This window comes from Macrotis lagotis, chromosome 4 (assembly GCF_037893015.1).
Source record: "Macrotis lagotis isolate mMagLag1 chromosome 4, bilby.v1.9.chrom.fasta, whole genome shotgun sequence".
NCBI lineage: Eukaryota > Metazoa > Chordata > Mammalia > Peramelemorphia > Peramelidae > Macrotis > Macrotis lagotis.
Genome location: NC_133661.1, coordinates 23,811,439 through 23,827,142, shown reverse-complemented (window position 1 = coordinate 23,827,142; position 15,704 = coordinate 23,811,439). Strand labels below are relative to the sequence as shown.

At 40.0% G+C, this 15,704-nt stretch overlaps 1 long non-coding RNA gene across 1 annotated transcript in view; it reads left to right on the top strand.

The window, feature by feature from the left end:
• The first annotated feature begins 15,591 nt into the window (after window positions 1-15,591).
• The window catches only part of LOC141522995 (uncharacterized), a 50,844-nt gene continuing 50,731 nt past the window's right edge, over window positions 15,592-15,704 (top strand). Inside the window, exon 1 of the long non-coding RNA XR_012478295.1 lies at window positions 15,592-15,674. This is a non-coding gene — a long non-coding RNA (uncharacterized LOC141522995). The remainder of the gene's footprint in view (window positions 15,675-15,704) is intronic.

Here is a 15,704-nt window from a genome sequence, read left to right as displayed (position 1 = left end):
GTCTTCTTTCTAATCAGCAAAATGAGGCAAATATTTCTGGCACTAACCTCCTTAGAGTCTCAGGGAGACAAGCACTTTGAAGACCTCTCAAGTGCCAGATATGTAAGAGTTAAGCTACACATGGCCGGCCAACCTCCTGGCTAGGTGGTACCATGGGCACTGCCCCTAGCCCGGGAGCCAACTCCCTCCTCCTCAGTTTTGTTTTGTTTTTTAGGTTTTTGCAAGGCATTGGGCTTAAGTGGCTTGCCCAAGGCCACACAGCTAGGTCGTTATTAAGTGTCTGAGGCCTGATTTGAACTCAGGTCCTCCTGACTCCAGGACCAGTGTTCTATCCACTGTGCCACTTAGCCACCCCTCCTCCTCAGTTTTTAATAGAAAGTCAAGTTGACACAGTGCATTGTGAAGATGGTTGTGCAAGTGTGTGCAAGAGGTGGCTGCATGCAAAGAACAATCGATTCATCTATTTCTGTCTAAATTATTGGGGATCCCAGACAAATCTCCTCCCTCTCTGACCTCAGTTTCCTTATATGTTAAATTGGCTAGGTGGCCGCAGAGGTCCTTTCCCATTCTGAATCTCTGGTCCACAGCAGGTTCAACCAATGGATTAATCATAGTCCCATTTTACAGGTGAGGAAACAGGCTTAGAGAGGACCACCAGAGCCAGCTCAAACCTTGGTCTGCTGCCTGGAGAACAGCACCAAGCAATGGGACAGAAAGGGTCTGCATTGTTCCCCTAAAGACTTGCAAGGGATATGGTTCTACTGCCAATCTCAGATGCGGAGGAAGGAATCAGGCCCTTCCAAAAACACATTTAAGCCTTCAGTGGCCCCTTTCCTGAGCCCCCCTTATGGCTCTTCCAAAAAACCCCTTACTAGATGTTTCTCTGAGGAAAGTGGAAAACCTGTAGCCATTTTATGGAGCCCATTGCCTTACTGTTCCTGGGATAAGAACCATGAACTTGTCTATTAGCTTTGGTTCAGTATAACTGGCTCCCTTTCGAATCTCTTGTATTTTATTTTATGCATTTAAAACCACCATTCTGAACTAGGATCCTGAGGCTTCCAGAAACTATCCAAGGTGTCTATGACACCAAAAAAGGGGAAGACCCCTGATAGATTCCTGTAAATAATACCTTCCTGCTACTACTTCTATGGAAAGTGAGGAGTGATTCCCTACACATCTGACTCAGGTGGGAACAGAGACATGAGAGTCACCAGGTGGATGTTGAGAAAGGGCGGGAACCTGGAAATGGGGAGATTTGGACTCTAACGCTGGATATGGCCAGTGGACTGAGAGACTTTGGTCAATTCTTCCTCCCTTGGACCTCCATTTCCTTATCTGAAAATGATGGAATTTGAAGAGATGTCTCTTGTAACCCTAAAACTAATTTCAAAGAAATTTGAGAATCATCAAATTCAAGACCCTCATTTAGGAGGAAAGGGAGACCAAGGAAGACCATTGATTGACCTAAACTTCCCAGGATTGAAGGGTGGCAAGCAGCCCCTGAAGGATCCTACTATGGAACTGCTCAGTCCCCAATCCAATCCAGCAACACAAGGACAGACACCAATTCCTGTCCTCAAGGACCTTACATTCTATGGGGGGGGGGGGACTAATCAATCTAATGTAATGTCAATCATTTTGGTTGGGTTTGAATAATACACTGAAAATCTATAGTCTGTCTATGTCTGAAAAATACAACCCCCCCCCAAAAAAAACCTAGGGACTCATGATGAGACAGAGATAAAAATGGGACACTCCCAATGTCAGCCTGATGCAAAGAGGAAACTTGGGGGAGGAACTGTTCAGGCAATTACCCCAAGAGAGAGCTGCCTCACCCACACAGCTATAATTACCCACAACAGTTGCAATGCAACAAAAACACATAAACACCCTGAGCTGGCAAAGGTCCTGGGTCCTATTTATAACTGCCCTGGACCTATGAATAGCCTTTGGGAGGCCCTTATTGAAACAGACCCCAAATTGGCAGTCTTGACCAGACCAGGAAGACATCTCCTGGTCAGAGATGACAGGCTGGGGATGGGCCCCCCAAACACCAAGGAGGTCTAGCAGAACTGCCTCTGGAAATATATGGCCTTCCAGATAGCCCCAGCTGGCCAGACATGAACAAGATGTGCTGTTGAGCTGGGAAGTCAATGGCTCCCCAACTCAGACTTGAAAATTATATGTTGGATTGGGGAGGCATGAGAGATGCAAGTTGTCATCCGTTTGGCTGAACTCTCTTGGCCCAGGCGAGGCAGATAAGATTTCTCCAAGGCCTTCTTCTCTTTCCCTCTAAGGCCTTCTTCTCTCCCCCTCTCTCCAATTTCTTGGTAATCTCACCAAGCCCCCATGGGTTTAAAGGTTATCTGGATGAAACTGAGATCTGGAGACTCAGCTCGCATCTTTCTCCTGAGTCCCAAATCCGGACATCCCCCAAACACATAATGGAATATGTTCTATTTCCCCTCAAACCCATAGCTCCTCAGATCCTCTCCATTTTTATTGAGTCTCACCCCACCCCCACCCTCAGGATTATTGTGTGTGTGATTCCAATGGCATTATAAAAACTAGCGTTCACAGAGTGCTTTTAAAATATGATTTTATTCGATCATCTCAACAACCCTGGGAGGTAGGTGGTATTGTTATGGAAAATGAGGCATGCAAGGCTAAAAGACTTGCCCAGGGTCTCCCAACTCATAAGAGTCTGAAACTGAATTTTAACTCAGGTCTTTCTGGCTTGAGGGCCAGCACCATATTTCACTAACTGCCTCAAAATGATATAGGATGTAATTGGGCATCATAACAAAGAGCATTTGCAGAGACAAAAAGGGGTATCCACACCTGAAGTACTCTAGTGAAGTCCAAATACATCACCAACAATCAAGTTTAATCTGCCTTATTGTTATGAATATTTTCTTCCTCATCTTCTTAAGTCCAGACAATCAACAAAACCATAAACCAAGTCAATCTGTAGTGTTTATTGATTTCCAGGGGTAAAGGCTTCAACTGAAAACCCAATGAGGGACTCTAGAGAGATGGGAGGCCTGCCTCCAGCCCACCCCAGTTTTTGAAGAATATTGATGCTACGGAAAAAAAGGAGATTTGTGGCGGGATGGCTAGAAAGCTAACTTAGGGGGTTGTATTTGGGACCATCTTTGGACATCTACTGACTTGGTAACTGTGGTCATATCATTCATTTAACCTGCAAGTGACCCAGACAATCTGCTGCCACTATAAATGCTAGAATAGTGGTAGACCACTCTTGGTCAAGGGAGTTTCCTCACAATCTGGGTCAACAGAGTCAAAAGACAATCATCCATCAGAGGAAAAGCACTGAAACTGAATTGACTCTGTCCCATGTTAGCTGCATGTCTTCACTCAACCTTTCAAAAACTTGGTTTCCTCAGACGTAAAATGAGAGAATTAGATTAGATTGTTAGTTCAGAGTCAATGAGATGTTAAAAGTCTTCTTTTTACTGGAGGAAGCTGAGGCCGAGAAGGGTCAAGCTGACCAAAAGCACCAGGAGCCTATAATTCCAAATTCATTTTCCTTCCCCTTGGACCTTGGGTGATCTCAGTGATCTCCTCTAGTGAAATTCTCTGAGCACTTAGGTGAAAACCCCATTTTAGATCTATTAGAGAAGTTACCCTTTTGGGGGGAAGAGTATTGAGCATTGCATTAATCATCATTATTGTGTTTTTTATAATACAAATATTCCCTAATTTTTAAAAAAATTATAGATTTTCATGTATCAAATCACTTCCCTCTCACATTAATTAGATTTTCTTTTTTCCCCTAGGTTACAGGAACAATATGTGGGTATGTGTGCACAAGGGGATATTTTGACATGTGACACTCCTTCCAAAGTGAACCCAGTTTCTAACTCTGATTGTTCCCTCGCCTATCGGAAAAAAAAGTGCCACAGTCATTTTTAGAAGGAACACTTATTGAGAAATGAGCACTTGAACCTTCCCATGTAGTCTGGGTGCCCACCCCAAGATGTAAGTTACAGAGGGAAAGGTCCCATCTATATCAAAATGTTTAAAGTGACATTTTCTTTAAAATGACAAAATAGATGCCCTTCATTTGAGAACTGGTTAAACAAAGCGTGGTATTTGAACATAATGGAACACTCCTTTTACCGCATAGTAAGAAGGCACCAATATACGGAATCTAGAGCAATTTGTGAAGACATGTATGAACTGATGCAGAGCAAAGTGAGAAGCAAGAAAAAAAATTTACATAGTGATTACAATTGTGTAAAGTGAAAGAACACTGGAAGATCAGAACTCGGATGGGACAGTGACCAATTGGGACTTCCTACTGTCCAACATGAGTAGAGAAGAGGGGAACATCAGCATGGAAGTACTGGGTCAGATGTGACCATGTCTTGTTCTTCTTAACTAGACTTTGTCTCCCTTCAAGACCCAGTTCAGGTACAACTTGAGTTCAGGTCACACCTCTGGCACAGTGGCAAGTCCCTTTACCTCCCTGGGTCTTAGTTTCTTCATCTGTAAATTGAAGAAACTAGACTAAATGTCCTTTGAAGTCTCTTGCAACTCTAGGGCTGTGATTCTGACTCTTTCAAGTGACTTTCCAGATTTCTCTAGAATTTAATGCCTCTCCTCCATCATCACTGTGTTTTTGGAAGTTAGAGAGAAGGATGGTGTTCTGTGGACTTTATTTATTTGTAAATATGTCACTAGGAGAATGTAAGCAGGGGTTGCCCTCCCTTTTTTATTTCAATATGCCCAGATCATAAGGACTTCTTTATAAAGATTTATTATTATTATTATTATTATTATTTTGGTTTGTGAAAGGCCGTGGAGTTAAGTGGCATGCCCAAGATCACATAGCTAGGTGATTATTTAAGTGTCTGAGGTTGGATTGAATTCAAGTCCTCCTGACTTCAGGGCCGGCACTCTATCCACTCCACCACCTAGATGCCCCCTTGTTGATTGATTTTTAACTTATGAAATACAAAGACAAAAAAAAAATGAGCAGTCCTCATCCTCAAGATGCTTTTACAAGGGACTATAAAGAGAAGCACCAAAGGAAGTGGGAGGCAAGGGCTCCTGGTAAACAAACATGATGTAAAAAAGGATAAAAATCACATATTTTTTTTTAAATAACCTTCATTTAGTTCCTCGATTCAAATACTCTTGTCATCCCCTGCTGACTGGGTCCAGTGCATGTGTATCTATCTGAAGACCCACCCAAGCCCCCCCAGAACCTCCTCTTCACCACAGAGTTGTTTTACTCTTTCTAAAGAGACAGAGAGGAGATGACTAACACATGTATCATAGTAAGATATAGATAGAAAAATCATTGCCCCTCCCTAACACAGAACTGACCATTGTGGAAGCAAACCAAAGGAAGGCCAAGAGCAAACCACAATGCCCAACCCCCCAGGAAGTCTTATCTGGTGCTCTCCAATGAAATCATCTTATGCCTCAAAACCATCCTAGATTGAAATCATCTTCATCTCAAATAATAATTCTCTTCAGAAAGACTGAAGAGAAGTTTTTTTGTACTCCTAACAGAAGCTTGACCTTTGTCTAACAACTCGAACTCCCAAAGCAGAATAATTAATTTTACATCTATGTACCTATTTGTGTCTAATGGTGGAGGAGATGGAAGGGAGAAATCAAAAGGGGACAAAAGAAAAAATATATGAAAACTTTATTATATATTTAAAAGGAATAATGAGTTATACATAACAGACGTGTATCTTTTATTATGCTATGTTATGGAAATGCTTATTTTATTACATAAATTAAAAATAAAATAAATGTTTTAGCTTTCTTCACTAAGCACCACTTTCTTCCAAAGATTCTCTGTGGTTTCTTCAGTTGTTGGTACCTTCTCATTCAAAGTCACTATGTCTACTTTATACGCTGTATGGATCTTGTAGTTGGCTATATGTGTGTGTGTGTGTGTGTATGTATATATACATATATACATATATATATATATATATATACATATATATATATATATACATACATACATACATACATATCTGTCCTGTCTTTGGAGACGTAAATATTTTATTTTTTGTCTTGTTAACCTTAGCATCTAGTAGGTATTTGACTTTCACCAAATGCTTGGTGATTGATTGATTCATCACAGAAGCTCATGGTTATGAGAGACTTCTGAGCTCAGGTAGACCAACCCTTAACTGAAGGATGCCATCTTCCACATCCCTGCCAAATTTCTTCTGGAAGAGCCTCTGAACAAGGAAGCTATGACAGCCCAGACATAGTCCATTCCACTTGAAGACAGTGCTTATATTGAGAACCATTTTCCTTACATAGAACAGAAATCTGTTTTGGCATAACTTCTCTCCATTGCTCCAACCTCTTCCCTCTGTAATGAGACAGAATAAGTTGAATCTGTCTTTCAAGTAAAATGAACCAGAAATTGAAAGATTGTCCTATGTTGTCATATGGTCCATGAGTCTTTGCTTTGCCAGGAAAAGCATTCCCAGCTCCTTCAGCAAATCCCCATGTGACTGGATCCCAACATCTTTCTTTGGAGGTCTAATTGGCCTCAGAATTCAGAAGAATTCAGAAAGGGAAATTTATAGAATCATTGACTTAGAGTTAGAAGGGACCTTGGAGATCAATGTGTCTATCACCCTCATTATACAGATCAGGAAAATGAGGCATATAGAGGTCATAGAATCACACAGGTCCAAGGCAGGGCTTGATATCATTTCATCATACTGCTGAAATGAACAGGTTCAAGATAGTTGATGGATCACCCAATGTTGCTATTAATGTGTTCAATGTTCTTCTAGTTGGATCAGTATATTTTAAGACAACAAAATAACTGTTGAACAAAGATATCATTCCATCGTGTTGCCTCTCATCCCTTTCAAAATAGGTGACATGAAATATGTTTCTTTTCTACATCTTCACAGAAAGCAGCAGTAGCAAAAAGAACTCATAATCATGTCCTGTGACTAGAACAAAAGCTTCATAAATGATGGTGACTAGATTGTGGGAAAGACCCAAATCGGTTCTATTTGTCCTCAGAATATATTTGGAAATGTGGGGCATGGGTATGTCTGAAGTCCTGAGAACTAACAGGACTTCAAAATCATTAGTGAACTCTCTGTTCCTCCATCCTCTTCCTCTTCTCAGCTTCTCCCTTTTCCCTATCTACTGCTTGAGTCATCTCCTGTTAGATCTTGAAGGGTCTTTGAGATCTTCTCCAAGTTGCTGCTCTCCCAGATGAAGAAACCAAACCTTATAGAGATAGTGACTCATGATCTGAAGATCAATCAGTCTACCCATTGGTGCCTCCTCTGCTCGGGTACCAATTTGAGTTATGCGGGAAGGTGTTGGGCAATGACAGTGTCTGACAGCAAAGGGGAAGTATCTGCTTTGGTAGTAGAGACCTCATCAAGGACAGGTGTACACTGAAGGGAGGAATCATGGAGGGTGACCCTTTATGGTAGAGAGAAGTATTGGCTTTGGACTCTAGAAAAACATCAGAACCCAGCAGAGATCTACTCCTAAAGGAGTTAGGGTTATGTCTGATTATCATTGAAATTTTAAGTTTCTTGGGCCCCCTGTCTCCCCTGGATTCACTGCATTTATGGGATGATAAATCTCAGCTTTGGGGTGGAGAGGGAATGTTATGCCTTCTTAGTAAATACCTTTTCTTAAATAAAAATAAATGGACAGAGCCCAGTGGCTTGCCTTTAGACTGAAATATAAGCATTCCTGTTAAGCTCATCGCAACCTGGGCCTGATGAGTTCTTTGGGTCCTTTATTCCCCCTCTCACCCATCCTCCACTCTGTCTTTCACTTGTGATGTTCAATTTCCCACCATGATACTGGATGCCAGAAACGCACTCCCTACTCACCTCATAATGGCCCTCTGTTCCTTCTGGACACAGCTAAGCATACATTAAGCCTTTCCTGAGCTTCATAACTGCTGCTTCCCTCTATCCAAAACTGCCTTGTATTCAGCTTCTTTGTATTTATTCACTTTTTTTGTTCCCCCTCCTTCCCATTAGAATGTAAACACCTGAGAGCAGAGATTGTTTCATTTTTCCAAGTTATCCCCAGCTCCCAGAACAATCCTAAACAGGATGATGATCTCATCTGAGCCTGTGAGGGAGGTACCATAACTATTATTAACCCCATTTTATAGGGGAGAAAACTGAGGCTCAGAGACACTTCCCTTGCCTTCCAAGGTCAGATTCCAAGTCTCATACTCTTCCTGCTGTCTTAGACTGATACCCCAACAACCTTCCATCTTCTAGCCTCTAGAGCTCTCTCTTTCTACCCCTCAACTACACTGGAGATGAGTATCTCAACCTAATGAAAAGTAATTGCCTATGGGAGCTACCTACTCTCTGGGATTTCTCTTTTTGGCTCCCATTCCTTGGGACTGGAGAAACCAACAAATCACTTGTGCTTATTGTTCTTCCCCTTTCTCTTCCTCCTAGACTACAAACTGAATGTTCATCCAGGCAAAGATTGAATGTAAACTGAAGTAGAGGCAGTGAAACTATCTCCAACAAACTGAAAGTAAGATTTGTTATGGACAAATCACCACATGCTTAATGGAGAGTTGCCTCTTTACACATCCATGAATCAATTGACCTTTCCTCCTGGGATTGCCTTATATAGGAGCTAATACCACAGGAAGCCAGTTACTCAGGAATGGATTTAATCACATGAAACAGGATGCCATAGTGGAAAAAGTAGCAGCAGGCTTGAAGGTCTTGGGTGAATTCCAGCTCAGACACTTAATTACTATGTCCCTGTGGACAAGTCCCTTCTCCTCCCCCCCCAGCCTCAATTTCCTTATCTACCAAAGAGAACTCCAATCTCTACTTCACCTGGGAGGTGCTTTGTAAATGTTGGAACCTGATTTGTCTTCAATCTTTGCAGATCAGAATACAAAGGGATAAAACAGATTTTTCATTTAGTCTGTGATTTCCAGAAAAGTCATATCCTCTAGAGACCCCCCAGTTGCCATTGGTGAATGGAAAATGAAAAAATAACAATTCCAAGATCTTAGAGTGAGAAACAGACTTGGACAGGAATGTCCTTGACAGTAGAGGTTGGCCAGCCAAAGGTGGCTCACAACACTTCTGGACCACATTAAAATATAATTGGAAATTGTTTAACAAAGTAAATAAAAATAAAATCAAACAAATAATACATTTTAGAACTAAGTCAATCCATGACCCACAAAGCTCCTTATGTATAGGTCAATGGAATAACTTTCTATGTGAATCCAACACCACTATTCAACAGCCTCCTCTCTGGGGTCTTCCTTAACTCTGTCTACCAGATTAATCTTTCTCTGCATCCTTTCTGGCATCTTCCTTCAATCTGCTTGCTATACTAATCTCTCCTTCTCTAAACTTCCATGGCAACCTCAATACCTTTCAAAAATTTACTTCTTGTCAAAAGTCAATCAGAGATGAAAAGACCAAGAATTAAATGTTAGATTTAGGGTCATTTATTAAGGATCTTTTCTGTGCTAGGTACAAGGTTTATAAGACATAGGCCCTGTCCTTATGGAGCTTGGAGTCTAGTAGAGGAATATGACAGGAAACTATGATACAAAACAATTGATAAATAAGCTAGTAAGTATTTATTCAGCACCTACTGTGTACCGAGTCTTTTGCGAGGCACTAGAAATACAAACTCAAAGAGTGAAACTGTCCCTATTGTCAAGTGACTTGCATTCTCATGGAGGAGACAAGTACATCTAAAAATATATTCATTGTAAATATAAACATACACGCATCCATGCACAAAGGCATATACACCAAGAAGTCAAATCCAAGGTATTTTGGGAAGGCAGTAACAGTTGGGGAGGAGAGGAATCAGGAATGACTTCAAGCATAAGATGATGCCTGAGTTGAATCTTAAAGGAAGAAGGAAGACTAAAGATGTGCTAAGGTATGATGAGGTGAGAGGTAGAATTCTGTGAGTGAGAAGATTAGAAAGTCCATTGGGTTGACTTGCACGGGGTTCAAAGAGGAAGGGATGTCCAATTTGAGCCTAGATTGGGTAGAGTTATAAAAGTTAAAGAGAAGAGTTTCTCTTTGATCTCAGAGGAAGTGGAGCCCCACTGGAAATGGTCAAGGAGATTCACCTGGCTTTGCCATGACCCTTCTTCACTTTATCTAATCTATCTCCCCTATACTCATTTCACTGGCATCTTCATGGTTTGTTCTTGGGTGTGTGTGAGAAAATCATTTCAAATGGACACTGGAAAACAACTCCACACTTCCAAGCAGGGCTTCTCAGGTGTCAGCGAGAGGGAGATATTTGGAGGGGACCTTGGCTACTCCTCTTCAGGACCAGACAGAGTATTGAAGGAAAACTTTTTGTAACTCTCCTTGATCTCTTCTCTTCCTTCTCCTGAACACCTTTTCTTTCCTCAGGAGTCACATAACATTCTGGGCCATGGTCCTCAGGAATGGCTTAGCTGATAGAAGCATCCTTTTCTCAAAGAGATTTATATTTTATAGGGGGGTCCAAAATTTATCTTTAAAGTCATGAAAGTTTTGTGAAGAGTTTGTAATGGTGTATTCCAAGTTTTAAAATATGTTTGGAAGTGAATTATTTTTGAGTTTTGCAAACCCACCTGGCATTCCTTAACCATCACTATTGATTGGCTATTCTTTGGCCTTCTTGTAAGACTGATCAAGTTGGATGTAGGTTAGTCACCCTGGTACTTCCTCTCTGGGTCCAGTTCTTGGTATTTGATGTGTCACTGGTGAGTTACTCAAGGGATGGAACCAGCCATGGATGGCATGAGCTTCCATGTTTTTAACTCACTCTAGTATTGGTTTCCCAGGGTGTAGGAAGAAGCTAAGAAAGTCCATGAACCTTGTAATCAGAATGACTCAAAAGCTTGCGATCAGGGTAGTATAGCCTAGTAGCAAACACCGAGGCCACTGCTGGACAAACCCTGAACCAAATCTGATCTTTACTTGAAGAATCCCAGCATCTGACCATTCAGGAGAAAACTACTAGGGCATAGAAAGGATATGCTGCTTAGGAAATGAAGCTTAGAAAGCATTTATGAAATGCCTGCTTTGCAGAAGGGAGTATGCTAGTGCCTGGGGAAATGGATTGAGAAAATGAAAATAAAATGGTTTCTGCTGCCAAGGAATTTGCATTTTAAGGGGGAAAAATACCGCATGGTGTATCTTTTGATCATGAAGTCACTGAAATTCTGGAGATAGAAGGTCCTTGTAGAGATTCAGAATCAGTGCACTTGGAATAAAAAAAAAAACTTAGATTCAAATCCTACCTCTGACACTGTGTTGCCTAGGGTAAGTCACCTAAACTTCTGAGCCTCAGTTCTTTCATCTATAAAATGAGGGATTTGTTAGGACCAGATGGATTTACAACTGAATTCAACATTCAAAGTTCAATTGCTTCCAATATCACATAGTTGGTTTCCAAGAATAGACAAATAAGGGATCCTATGAAATATCTTCTATGAGACAATTATGCAGCTGGTGCTTAAACTAGGAAGTGATAAAGCAGAGAAAGAAAACTAGAGGCCAATATCTATAATAAATATCAATGTAAAAATAGAAAATAAAATAATAATTAATAGGGTATTACAATATATTTAAATGATCATACATGATAACCAGGTTGGGTTTACACTAGGAATTCAGGATTGAGCCAATATTGCAAAAAATACAAATATAATAGACCACATTAGTAATAAAACCCCAAATCACCTGATTATGTGCAGATAAAGTTTCTGACAAAATAGACTATTATGTTTTTAAAAATAGAACTAAATGAACTATTTTTAAAATGGTGAATAATATCTATGTAAAAGAGTTAGCATTATCTGTAATGGAAAAATACTAGAGGTTTCTCTAACAAGATGGGGGATACTTTATATGTAGTCCTTAAAATGCTAGTTATAACATTAAGGCAAGAAATGCTCAACTGAAGAAATAAGCATAGTCAAAGAGAAAATATTTTCAGTTTTTGTGGGAGATATGAGGGGTTACTTAGATTACCCTAGACTTTAAACTAAGCAATGAATAGAAACAACCACTTCAGTAAATGGCAGGATATAAAATAAACCCACAAAAATAATCGGGCTTTCTGTATAAAACCAACAAACCCAGCAGGAAACGATAACTAGAGTGACTCCAAATTACAAAATATGTTAAACGCTTGGGAGTTAAGCTAGAGAAATACACTCAGGAATTACATGATATAAAAATGCATAATTCTTTACAGAAATAGACAAAGAATTGGAGAAATGAAATGCTTATGGTTGAACTATGCTAATATAATAAAAAATACTACATAAATCAGTTTTCAGATTTAATCCCATGCACATCAAAGTATGAAAGATACTTTTTGTGGAAATAGAAAAAAATAATGTAATTCATCCATAGGAACAAAAGTTCAAAAATCTCAAAACAATTGATAAAAAAGTAAGATGTAAGGGAATCTCACAGTGCCAGATCACAAATCAAGCACAAATCATTGAAACCATTTGATACTATAATTAGAATAGAGAAAAGTTGATTAGTTAGGTACATAAGTTAAAATAATTGGATCCTATAGCCTCATGTTCCAAAAAAAAAAGCCTAAGGACATCAATTATCAGGAAAATTCAACAAAAAAACTCCAAGAAAAACTGGAAAACATTCTGACAGAAATTGGATATAGACCCAGATCTTAATCCTTACACCACAATAAGTTCAAATAAACACATGACTTCAATATAAAAGGTCATATAATAAATGGATTAGAAGAGCTTGAAAGAAGCTGCTTTTCATGACCTGGGGAAGGTTTCTTGACCAAACAAGAGACAGAGAAAATCGGTGGGAAGAAAATGGTTTGATTGTATGATATTTAAATATTTTGCACAGTTAATGAAATTCAAGTTAGATGAGAAAATAGTCAACTGAGAAAATTCTATATAAAATAATTTTCACTTATAAAGGTTTCATATCAAGATATGGAGGGAACTGATTCAAATATATAAAAATAGGATATGCATTCCCTAATAAATGATTAAAATATTTGAATAGGTTTTTCTGAAAAAGAAAGCCAAGTTATCAATATGGGTGGTGGGGTAGGAAATGCTCCAAATTACTAATAAGAGAATCGAAAAACAAGATAGTCATGAGATGTCATCTCATAGCCATCAACTAGACAAAGATGACCCAAAAAGGAGAATAGCAATTGTTGGAGAGACTGTAGGAGGCATCCTAATACTGCTTTGCTGGATGTGTCAACTGATAGAAACCATATATCGGAAGCAAGTGAACTGTGTATAACCTTTGACCCAGCACTAACACCATCGGTCATATGTAATAAAGAGATAAAAGAGAGAAGAAAAGGGCCCATGTGTACAAAAGTGTTTGCACAGGTGCCCATCAATGGTGGAATGACTGAAAAAGTTATCATAGGTGCATGTAGCAGAATATTGTAAGAAATGGTGAAAGGAACAGATTCAGAGACCCCCTAGGAGGACTTGGATAAACTGAGGTGAAGGAGAAGTGAGCAGAAACAGAAGATCAATTTACATTGTGATTACAATATTGCAATGGAGAACAAATGGGGAAGGACTTTGGACTGTGATCAGTACCTTGATCAATTCCAGCTCCTTCAACTGATAAGGAAGCAATGCTTCCCATCCTTTTGGCAGGGAAGGAATGGACCAGAGGGGAGGAATGAGAGATGCGTTTTCAAATACTTGTTATAGGAATTGGGCTTCTGATGGAGAGGGGAGTAGAGGTGGAGAGAGGAAAGGCCTACAGTTATTGAAGGAAATGATGAAAATACCAAAAATAAAAGAATATTGATAGTTTTTTTTTTTAAAAAACACAGCAGAAATCTGAAGGAAGTTCAGAAGGTAACACAAAGAAGCAGGTCAGTATGGGGGCTGCTATGTTAAGTTCAAAATATTTTTTAAAATCCGCAACATATGTATGTACTTGAGATTTGTGGTTTCACAGAGAGTATTCTTTTTCTGTTTGTTTGCTTTTTTGATATGTAAGGAAATGTTCATGCTGCTGCTTATCAAGTTCAAAATAACAAAAAAGAAAATAAAGAAAATGGGGGAGTTAGATGAGCCATCCTCTCATAACCAGTCTGGCATAGCGTCTGGTACATAGTAGGCACTTTATAAATCCTTCTTTCCTCCCCCACTCCTTCTAGATCTATATTTTTTGGTTTTTCTTCTGTCCTGCCAAGTTTAGCTCCTTCTAGTCCCTTTCAGTTAAAGCAGAACTCCCTATTAGACAAAGCCTGGAGCACATTGGAAAGTTCTCCTTTCACTTCGTGCTAAGTGGAAATGATGAAGCAACTTAGAAAAAGAATCCTTGATGCATTTCCTCCATGGTCTGGGTGTTCCTGCCCTGAGAAGTGACGGGGGCCATCTCTGTGAACCCAGTCTTGAAGTGCTGGCAGGGCAGATTGGGGTTGATAGCAGTTGGTAGGAAGCCAACTGCACTGATGCAAATCTTTATCTCATTGCTGCCTCCCCAGCCAGGGAAGATGCTGCTGAGAAGAATGTTTCCAAAGGATGGAAGGGGGGTGTGACCAGAGTACTTGCTCTGAGCCCCTAAGAGACTGGCTGCACATCTAGTCTCTATCTGAGGATGCTTCTACCTTCTTTGTAACTAAGATTGTCCAATGGGCTGTGTTGAAACCAGTTCTTTCAAAGGACCCACTTTCTGTTCTGCTGTTCATTCATTTGCTCATTTAGTAAACATGGATCAGCATTATGCATTTATCTAAAGTGCCTCCCATGAATTAGGTGTGAGGAGCCTTGAACTGCGATTTTTAAATATTGAGAATTTCCAGTGTGAAAAGTCCCTTCACCAATAATAAAGATAATAATCAATATTTACAAAGCCATTTATAGTTTGCAAAGCCTTTTGCATACATTATCTAAATTAAGATTCACAACAACCTTTGAGGTAGTTGCTCCATTTTTTTAGATGAGGAATCCAAGAGGGAGAGGTTCAATGACTTTCTCAGAGTCACACAGTTACTATCAGAGTCAGGTCTCAAACAGAGGCCTTCCTGACTCCTCTAAGTCCAGTACTCTCCACCCACTGGACTTGATCAATAATTCACACTGGCAATTTCTCCATACCTGATGGTGTTGGGGAATAATGTGGGACCCTAAGAAGTTAGTTGACTGGGCAAAGGAAACCAAGGATGTGGCCTTAATAGTTGTGTGACCTTGGGCAAGCTACTTAACCCATTGCCTTGCAAAAAAAAACACCAAACCTAAAAAAAAGAGCAAAAGACAAAGGGCAACTAAGTGGCACAGTGGATCAAGCACTAGCCCTGGAGTCAGGAGGACCTGAATACAAAGCCAGCCTCAGACACTTAATAATTACCTAGCTGTGACCTTGGGCAAGTCACTTAATCTTGTCGCTTTTCAAAACCCCCCCAAAACAGGACAAGTATCATCATCATCATCATCATCATCATCAAAGGAAACAAGGAATTCCAAGGGGCAAAGATGGGGAGTGAGGGGATTTGGCATGGTGGACAGACAGTATAAAGGCATGGTGATGGGAAATGGAATGCTGAAGAATAGTCTGTTAGACTATGAAGAATAGTAAGATTGCCAGTTTAACTGGGTCATCATGGGCCTGAAAGGGCGTCATAAGGCTGGAAAGGTAAAGCTGAAAAATATGTAAACATGGAGT